Genomic DNA, 12,150 nt, shown 5'->3' with positions numbered 1-12,150 from the left:
AAATAAAACATTGGATACTACAGGGACTAGAAGTATCTTTTATAATAAAAACATTGGATACTACAAGGACTAGAAGTATCTTTTAAAATAAAACATTGGATACTACAGGGACTAGAATATCTTTTAAAATAAACATTGGATACTACAGGACTAGAAGTATCTTTTAAATAAAACATTGGATACTACAGGGACTAGAAGTATCTTTTATAATAAACATTGGATACTACAGGACTAGAAGTATCTTTTATAATAAAACATTGGATACTACAGGACTAGAAGTATCTTTTAAATAAAACATTGGATACTACAGGGACTAGAAGTATCTTTTAAAAAAACATTGGATACTACAGGACTAGAAGTATCTTTTAAATAAACATTGGATACTACAGGACTAGAAGTATCTTTTATAATAAAACATTGGATACTACAGGACTAGAAGTATCTTTTATAATAAAACATTGGATACTACAGGACTAGAAGTATCTTTTTAATAAAACATTGGATACTACAGGACTAGAAGTATCTTTTATAAAAATTGGATACTACAAGGACTAGAAGTATCTTTTAAATAAAAACATTGGATACTACAAGACTAGAAGTATCTTTTAAATAAAACATTGGATACTACAGGACTAGAAGTATCTTTTATAATAAACATTGTACTACAAGGACTAGAAGTATCTTTTATAATAAAACATTGGATACTACAGGACTAGAAGTATCTTTTAATAATAACATTGGATACTACAAGGACTAGAAGTATCTTTTAAATAAAACATTGGATACTACAGGACTAGAAGTATCTTTTAAATAAAACATTGGATACTACAAGGACTAGAAGTATCTTTTAAATAAAACATTGGATACTACAGGACTAGAAGTATCTTTTATAATAAAACATTGGATACTACAGGACTAGAAGTATCTTTATAATAAAACATTGGATACTACAGGACTAGAAGTATCTTTTATAATAAAACATTGGATACTACAAGGACTAGAAGTATCTTTTATAATAAAACATTGGATACTACAAGGACTAGAAGTATCTTTTATAATAAAACATTGGATACTACAGGACTAGAAGTATCTTTTATAATAAAACATTGGATACTAGCAAGGGACTAGAAGTATCTTTTTATAATAAAACATTGGATACTACAAGGGACTAGAAGTATCTTTTATAATAAAACATTGGATACTACAAGGGACTAGAAGTATCTTTTATAATAAAACATTGGATACTACAAGGACTAGAAGTATCTTTTATAAATAAAACATTGGATACTACAGGGACTAGAAGTATCTTTTATAAATAAAACATTGGATACTACAAGGACTAGAAGTATCTTTTATAATAAAACATTGGATACTACAAGGGACTAGAAGTATCTTTTATAATAAAACATTGGATACTACAGGGACTAGAAGTATCTTTTATAATAAAACATTGGATACTACAAGGTACTAGAAGTATCTTTTATAATAAAACATTGGATACTACAGGGACTAGAAGTATCTTTTAAAATAAAACATTGGATACTACAAGGACTAGAAGTATCTTTTATAATAAAACATTGGATACTACAGGACTAGAAGTATCTTTTATAATAAAACATTGGATACTACAGGGACTAGAAGTATCTTTTATAATAAAACATTGGATACTACAGGGACTAGAAGTATCTTTTATAATAAAACATTGGATACTACAGGGACTAGAAGTATCTTTTATAATAAAACATTGGATACTACAAGGACTAGAAGTATCTTTTATAATAAAACATTGGATACTACAGGGACTAGAAGTATCTTTTATAATAAAACATTGGATACTACAGGGACTAGAAGTATCTTTTATAATAAAACATTGGATACTACAGGGACTAGAAGTATCTTTTATAATAAAACATTGGATACTACAGGGACTAGAAGTATCTTTTATAATAAAACATTGGATACTACAAGGGACTAGAAGTATCTTTTATAATAAAACATTGGATACTACAGGGACTAGAAGTATCTTTTATAATAAAACATTGGATACTACAGGGACTAGAAGTATCTTTTATAATAAAACATTGGATACTACAGGGACTAGAAGTATCTTTTATAATAAAACATTGGATACTACAGGGACTAGAAGTATCTTTTATAATAAAACATTGGATACTACAGGGACTAGAAGTATCTTTTATAATAAAACATTGGATACTACAGGGACTAGAAGTATCTTTTATAATAAAACATTGGATACTACAGGGACTAGAAGTATCTTTTATAATAAAACATTGGATACTACAGGGACTAGAAGTATCTTTTATAATAAAACATTGGATACTACAAGGGACTAGAAGTATCTTTTATAATAAAACATTGGATACTACAGGGACTAGAAGTATCTTTTATAATAAAACATTGGATACTACAGGGACTAGAAGTATCTTTTATAATAAAACATTGGATACTACAGGGACTAGAAGTATCTTTTATAATAAAACATTGGATACTACAGGGACTAGAAGTATCTTTTATAATAAAACATTGGATACTACAAGGGACTAGAAGTATCTTTTATAATAAAACATTGGATACTACAGGGACTAGAAGTATCTTTTATAATAAAACATTGGATACTACAGGACTAGAAGTATCTTTTATAATAAAACATTGGATACTACAGGGACTAGAAGTATCTTTTATAATAAAACATTGGATACTACAGGGACTAGAAGTATCTTTTATAATAAAACATTGGATACTACAGGGACTAGAAGTATCTTTTATAATAAAACATTGGATACTACAAGGACTAGAAGTATCTTTTATAATAAAACATTGGATACTACAGGGACTAGAAGTATCTTTTATAATAAAACATTGGATACTACAGGGACTAGAAGTATCTTTTATAATAAAACATTGGATACTACAGGGACTAGAAGTATCTTTTATAATAAAACATTGGATACTACAGGGACTAGAAGTATCTTTTATAATAAAACATTGATACTACAGGGACTAGAAGTATCTTTTATAAATAAAACATTGGATACTACAAGGACTAGAAGTATCTTTTATAATAAAACATTGGATACTACAAGGACTAGAAGTATCTTTATAATAAAACATTGGATACTACAAGGACTAGAAGTATCTTTTATAATAAAACATTGGATACTACAAGGACTAGAAGTATCTTTTATAATAAAACATTGGATACTACAAGGACTAGAAGTATCTTTTATAATAAAACATTGGATACTACAGGGACTAGAAGTATCTTTTATAATAAAACATTGGATACTACAAGGACTAGAAGTATCTTTTATAATAAAACATTGGATACTACAGGGACTAGAAGTATCTTTTAAAATAAAACATTGGATACTACAAGGACTAGAAGTATCTTTTAAAATAAAACATTGGATACTACAAGGACTAGAAGTATCTTTTAAAATAAAACATTGATACTACAAGGGACTAGAAGTATCTTTTATAATAAAACATTGGATACTACAAGGGACTAGAAGTATCTTTTATAATAAAACATTGGATACTACAGGGACTAGAAGTATCTTTATAATAAAACATTGGATACTACAGGGACTAGAAGTATCTTTTATAATAAAACATTGGATACTACAAGGGACTAGAAGTATCTTTTATAATAAAACATTGGATACTACAAGGACTAGAAGTATCTTTATAATAAAACATTGGATACTACAGGGACTAGAAGTATCTTTTATAATAAAACATTGGATACTACAGGGACTAGAAGTATCTTTTATAATAAAACATTGGATACTACAAGGACTAGAAGTATCTTTTATAATAAAACATTGGATACTACAGGGACTAGAAGTATCTTTTATAATAAAACATTGGATACTACAGGGACTAGAAGTATCTTTTAAATAAAACATTGGATACTACAAGGACTAGAAGTATCTTTTATAATAAAACATTGGATACTACAAGGGACTAGAAGTATCTTTTATAATAAAACATTGGATACTACAAGGACTAGAAGTATCTTTTATAATAAAACATTGGATACTACAAGGACTAGAAGTATCTTTTATAATAAACATTGGATACTACAGGGACTAGAAGTATCTTTTAAATAAAACATTGGATACTACAGGGACTAGAAGTATCTTTTAAAATAAAACATTGGATACTACAGGGACTAGAAGTATCTTTTATAATAAAACATTGGAATACTACAGGGACTAGAAGTATCTTTTATAATAAAACATTGGATACTACAAGGACTAGAAGTATCTTTTATAATAAAACATTGGATACTACAAGGACTAGAAGTATCTTTTAAAATAAAACATTGGATACTACAAGGACTAGAAGTATCTTTTATAATAAAACATTGGATACTACAAGGGACTAGAAGTATCTTTTATAATAAAACATTGGATACTACAGGGACTAGAAGTATCTTTTATAATAAAACATTGGATACTACAGGGACTAGAAGTATCTTTTATAATAAAACATTGGATACTACAAGGGACTAGAAGTATCTTTTATAATAAAACATTGGATACTACAAGGACTAGAAGTATCTTTTATAATAAAACATTGGATACTACAAGGACTAGAAGTATCTTTTATAATAAAACATTGATACTACAGAGGACTAGAAGTATCTTTTATAATAAAACATTGGATACTACAGGGACTAGAAGTATCTTTTATAATAAAACATTGAATACTACAGGGACTAGAAGTATCTTTTATAATAAAACATTGAATACTACAGGGACTAGAAGTATCTTTTATAATAAAACATTGGATACTACAGGGACTAGAAGTATCTTTTATAATAAAACATTGGAATACTACAAGGACTAGAAGTATCTTTTATAATAAAACATTGGATACTACAGGGACTAGAAGTATCTTTTATAATAAAACATTGGATACTACAGGGACTAGAAGTATCTTTTATAATAAAACATTGGATACTACAGGACTAGAAGTATCTTTTATAATAAAACATTGGATACTACAAGGACTAGAAGTATCTTTTAAATAAAACATTGGAATACTACAAGGACTAGAAGTATCTTTTAAAATAAAACATTGGATACTACAAGGACTAGAAGTATCTTTTATAATAAAACATTGGATACTACAAGGGACTAGAAGTATCTTTTAAAATAAAACATTGGATACTACAAGGGACTAGAAGTATCTTTTATAATAAAACATTGGATACTACAAGGACTAGAAGTATCTTTTAAAATAAAACATTGGATACTACAGGGACTAGAAGTATCTTTTAAAATAAAACATTGGATACTACAAGGACTAGAAGTATCTTTTATAATAAAACATTGGATACTACAGGGACTAGAAGTATCTTTTATAATAAAACATTGGATACTACAGGGACTAGAAGTATCTTTTAAATAAAACATTGGATACTACAGGGACTAGAAGTATCTTTTAAAATAAAACATTGATACTACAGGGACTTAGAAGTATCTTTTATAATAAAACATTGGATACTACAGGGACTAGAAGTATCTTTTATAATAAAACATTGGATACTACAAGGACTAGAAGTATCTTTTATAATAAAACATTGGATACTACAGGGACTAGAAGTATCTTTTATAATAAAACATTGGATACTACAAGGACTAGAAGTATCTTTTATAATAAAACATTGGATACTACAGGGACTAGAAGTATCTTTTATAATAAAACATTGGATACTACAAGGACTAGAAGTATCTTTTATAATAAAACATTGGATACTACAAGGACTAGAAGTATCTTTTAAATAAAACATTGGATACTACAGGGACTAGAAGTATCTTTTATAATAAAACATTGGATACTACAAGGACTAGAAGTATCTTTTATAATAAAACATTGGATACTACAAGGACTAGAAGTATCTTTATAATAAAACATTGGATACTACAAGGACTAGAAGTATCTTTTATAATAAAACATTGGATACTACAGGGACTAGAAGTATCTTTTAAAATAAAACATTGGATACTACAAGGACTAGAAGTATCTTTTATAATAAAACATTGGATACTACAGGGACTAGAAGTATCTTTTATAATAAAACATTGGATACTACAAGGACTAGAAGTATCTTTTAAAATAAAACATTGGATACTACAAGGACTAGAAGTATCTTTTAAAATAAAACATTGGATACTACAAGGACTAGAAGTATCTTTTATAATAAAACATTGGATACTACAGGGACTAGAAGTATCTTTTATAATAAAACATTGGATACTACAAGGACTAGAAGTATCTTTTATAATAAAACATTGGATAACTACAAGGACTAGAAGTATCTTTTATAATAAAACATTGGATACTACAAGGACTAGAAGTATCTTTTATAATAAAACATTGGATACTACAAGGACTAGAAGTATCTTTTATAATAAAACATTGGATACTACAAGGACTAGAAGTATCTTTTATAATAAAACATTGGATACTACAAGGACTAGAAGTATCTTTTATAATAAAACATTGGATACTACAAGGACTAGAAGTATCTTTTATAAATAAAACATTGGATACTACAAGGACTAGAAGTATCTTTTATAATAAAACATTGGATACTACAAGGACTAGAAGTATCTTTTATAATAAAACATTGGATACTACAAGGACTAGAAGTATCTTTTATAATAAAACATTGGATACTACAAGGACTAGAAGTATCTTTTATAATAAAACATTAGATACTACAGGTACTAGAAGTATCTTTTATGATAAAACATTGAATACTACAAGGACTAGAAGTATCTTTTATAATAAAACATTGGATACTACAGGGACTAGAAGTATCTTTTAAAATAAAACATTGGATACTACAAGGACTAGAAGTATCTTTTATAATAAAACATTGGATACTACAAGGACTAGAAGTATCTTTTATAATAAAACATTGGATACTACAAGGACTAGAAGTATCTTTTATAATAAAACATTGGATACTACAGGGACTAGAAGTATCTTTTATAATAAAACATTGGATACTACAAGGACTAGAAGTATCTTTTATAATAAAACATTGGATACTACAAGGACTAGAAGTATCTTTTATAATAAAACATTGGATACTACAAGGACTAGAAGTATCTTTTATAATAAAACATTGGATACTACAAGGACTAGAAGTATCTTTTATAATAAAACATTGGATACTACAGGGACTAGAAGTATCTTTTATAATAAAACATTGGATACTACAAGGACTAGAAGTATCTTTTATAATAAGACATTGGATACTACAAGGACTAGAAGTATCTTTCATAATAAAACATTGGATACTACAAGGACTAGAAGTATCTTTTATAATAAAACATTGGATACTACAGGGACTAGAAGTATCTTTTATAATAAAACATTGGATACTACAGGGACTAGAAGTATCTTTTATAATAAAACATTGGATACTACAAGGACTAGAAGTATCTTTTATAATAAAACATTGGATACTACAGGGACTAGAAGTATCTTTTATAATTAAAACATTGGATACTACAGGGACTAGAAGTATCTTTTATAATAAAACATTGGATACTACAAGGACTAGAAGTATCTTTTATAATAAAACATTGGATACTACAGGGACTAGAAGTATCTTTTATAATAAAACATTGGATACTACAAGGACTAGAAGTATCTTTTATAATAAAACATTGGATACTACAGGGACTAGAAGTATCTTTTATAATAAAACATTGGATACTACAGGGACTAGAAGTATCTTTTATAATAAAACATTGGATACTACAGGGACTAGAAGTATCTTTTAAAATAAAACATTGGATACTACAGGGACTAGAAGTATCTTTTATAATAAAACATTGGATACTACAAGGACTAGAAGTATCTTTTATAATAAAACATTGGATACTACAAGGACTAGAAGTATCTTTTATAATAAAACATTGGATACTACAGGGACTAGAAGTATCTTTTATAATAAAACATTGGATACTACAGGGACTAGAAGTATCTTTTATAATAAAACATTGGATACATACAGGGACTAGAAGTATCTTTTATAATAAAACATTGGATACTACAAGGACTAGAAGTATCTTTTATAATAAAACATTGGATACTACAAGGACTAGAAGTATCTTTTATAATAAAACATTGGATACTACAGAGACTAGAAGTATCTTTTATAATAAAACATTGGATACTACAGAGACTAGAAGTATCTTCTATAATAAAACATTGGATACTACAGGGACTAGAAGTATATTTTATAATTAAACATTGGATACTACAGGGACTAGAAGTATCTTTTATAATAGAACATTGGATACTACAAGGACTAGAAGTATCTTTTATAATAAAACATTGGATACTACAAGGACTAGAAGTATCTTTTATAATAAAACATTGGATACTACAAGGACTAGAAGTATCTTTTATAATAAAACTTTGGATATTACAGGGACTAGAAGTATCTTTTATAATAAAACATTGGATACTACAAGGACTAGAAGTATCTTTTATAATAAAACATTGGATACTACAAGGACTAGAAGTATCTTTTATAATAAAACATTGGATACTACAAGGACTAGAAGTATCTTTTATAATAAAACATTGGATACTACAAGGACTAGAAGTATCTTTTATAATAAAACATTGGATACTACAAGGACTAGAAGTATCTTTTATAATAAAACATTGGATACTACAGGGACTAGAAGTATCTTTTATAATAAAACATTGGATACTACAAGGACTAGAAGTATCTTTTATAATAAAACATTGGATACTACAGGGACTAGAAGTATCTTTTATAATTAAACATTGGATACTACAGGGACTAGAAGTATCTTTTATAATAAAACATTGGATACTACAGGGACTAGAAGTATCTTTTATAATAAAACATTGGATACTACAGGGACTAGAAGTATCTTTTATAATAAAACATTGGATACTACAAGGACTAGAAGTATCTTTTATAATAAAACATTGGATACTACAGGGACTAGAAGTATCTTTTATAATAAAACATTGGATACTACAGGGACTAGAAGTATCTTTTATAATAAAACATTGGATACTACAGGGACTAGAAGTATCTTTTATAATAAAACATTGGATACTACAGGGACTAGAAGTATCTTTTATAATAAAACATTGGATACTACAAGGACTAGAAGTATCTTTTATAATAAAACATTGGATACTACAAGGACTAGAAGTATCTTTTATAATAAAACATTGGATACTACAGGGACTAGAAGTATCTTTTATAATAAAACATTGGATACTACAGGGACTAGAAGTATCTTTTAAAATAAAACATTGGATACATCAGGGACTAGAAGTATCTTTTATAATAAAACATTGGATACTACAAGGGACTAGAAGTATCTTTTATAATAAAACATTGGATACTACAGGGACTAGAAGTATCTTTTATAATAAAACATTGGATACTACAGAGACTAGAAGTATCTTTTATAATAAAACATTGGATACTACAGAGACTAGAAGTATCTTCTATAATAAAACATTGGATACTACAGGGACTAGAAGTATCTTTTATAATTAAACATTGGATACTACAGGGACTAGAAGTATCTTTTATAATAAAACATTGGATACTACAAGGACTAGAAGTATCTTTTATAATAAAACTTTGGATACTACAGGGACTAGAAGTATCTTTTATAATAAAATATTGGATACTACAGGGAATAGAAGTATCTTCTATAATAAAACATTGGATACTACAGGGACTAGAAGTATCTTCTATAATAAAACATTTGGATACTACAGGGACTAGAAGTATCTTCTATAATAAAACTTTGGATACTACAGGGACTAGAAGTATCTTTTATAATAAAACATTGGATACTACAGGGACTAGAAGTATCTTTTATAATAAAACATTGGATACTACAGGGACTAGAAGTATCTTTTATAATAAAACATTGGATACTACAGGGACTAGAAGTATCTTTTATAATAAAACATTGGATACTACAGGGACTAGAAGTATCTTCTATAATAAAACATTGGATACTTCAGGGACTAGAAGTATCTTCTATAATAAAACATTGGATACTACAAGGACTAGAAGTATCTTTTATATTAAAAGATTTGATACTTCAGGGACTAGAAGTATTTTTTATAATAAAACATTGGACACTGCATGAACTAGAAGTATCTTTTATAATAAAATATTGATACTACAGGGATTAGAGGTATCTTTTATAAAAAAACATTGGATACTGTATTGACTAGAAGTATCTTTTATATTTAAAGAGTTGATACTACAAGGACTAGAAGTATATTTTTTAATAAAACATTGGATACTACAGGGAATAGAAGTATCTTTTATAATAAATAATTGGAAACTACAGGGACTAGAAATGTCTTTTATAATAAAACATTGGATACTACAGGGACTAGAAGTATCTTTTATAATATAACACTGGATACTACAGGGACTTTAAGAATCTTTTATAATAAAATATTGGATGCTGCAGGGACAAGAAGTATCTTTTATCATAAAATATTGAATACTACAGGGACTAGAAGTATCTTTTATAATAAAAGATTGATACTACAGGAACAACTAGAAGTATCTTTTAAAATAAACATTGGATACACCAGGGACTAGAAGTATCTTTTTTAAGAAAACATTGGATACTACAGGGGCTAGAAGTATCTTTTTTAATAAAACATTCGATACTACAGGGACTAGAAGAATCTTTTATAATAAAACATTGGATACTACAGGGACTAGAAGTATCTTTTATAATAAAACATTGGATATTACAGAGACTAGAAGTATCTTTTAGAGTTAAAGAGTGAAAACTAAAGGCTATTTAAGTATACTATATATATGTTTCAAATACGAATTAAAACGTTCGACTCCAAGGCTCGTTCGAAAGCCGGTAGCAATGTTTATAAAGAATCGGATTGCTTTTTGTCTGAACCGAAAAAAAAGAGATTGATATTTGTTCCTTCATATCTATAATGTTTTCCATCAATTAAGGAACACTTAACATTTGTCTTTTTGAGTTGTTTTTTGTCACTGGGAAAAGGGATATAATTCGACGATTATTAAAGGCAGAGTTATTTGTATATTCGGAAAGTATAAAATTATGGCTATGCTAAAACATTTGCAGAGCGATGCCCACGATGCTGTCGACGATGATATGAGAATACCTCGACATTAATTTGATAAAAAGAGGAGCTGAAATTCTAGCCTAGACGTAAAACCATATAACCAATCGGGTGTGTAGTTTTAAATTATATATTTTTAAGCATCTCAACAGTTGATTAGAAGGATGATGCGTCATTTGTTTTTGTCAACGACATTGTTTTTGCAATTTTCGTTCCCAATGCATACACACATCTGAAAAATACACAACTAGAAAATATATTATTTCTCATTTATTACAACTACTTAAATAGAATCATGGCACTTTATATAAATCAAATAGAACAATCAGGCCCGTAATTACCTGTCATAAAAAAACAGCTTCATACAAATAAATAAACGCTTCCAAAAGGTAGAAAAAGCAAAAAGTTGATTTTTGTATTATTTTCTGCATAAATTGCAATATACTCTTTGTGAGCTTTCGTGACACAGAAAATTCAAAAGTGAGTATCATATCTTTGAAATTATAGCCGTTCTTGTACGATTATTGGGATAAGAGTGAGGTTTGTGCACGTAAACTGGTTTAAACCCCTAGTAAAATTATATTTTACCACCGTTCCAAGGCGGTACCTAACAATCCTTGATAAACATACATAGATTTTTATATAGTATATATGCACTGTGCTGTTTGTGGAGTTTTGTGATTTTTTTTGTTTTTGTGTTCTATGTCTTTGGCGTTCAGCCCAGTGCTATTAAACGGGGTTTATGTTTAAACTTTTGTCTACTGAGCTTGTTTTTGTTGTTTTTACATAAGTTTTGTCGATAATTTTGCATAAACAGGTCGACCTTAAGTAAGTTTTGTAGTGGACGATTCGTAAGAAAGACCTGGGTCATGCTCATATAAATCACGAAATGAAAGAACTCAATAATTTCTTAAAAAAAAACACGAATACCATTAAATCAAAATCATTATTATCAAACAAAAACAA

This window comes from Mya arenaria, chromosome 16 (assembly GCF_026914265.1).
Source record: "Mya arenaria isolate MELC-2E11 chromosome 16, ASM2691426v1".
Classification (NCBI taxonomy): Eukaryota; Metazoa; Mollusca; class Bivalvia; order Myida; family Myidae; genus Mya; species Mya arenaria.
This window is presented reverse-complemented; position numbering follows the sequence as displayed.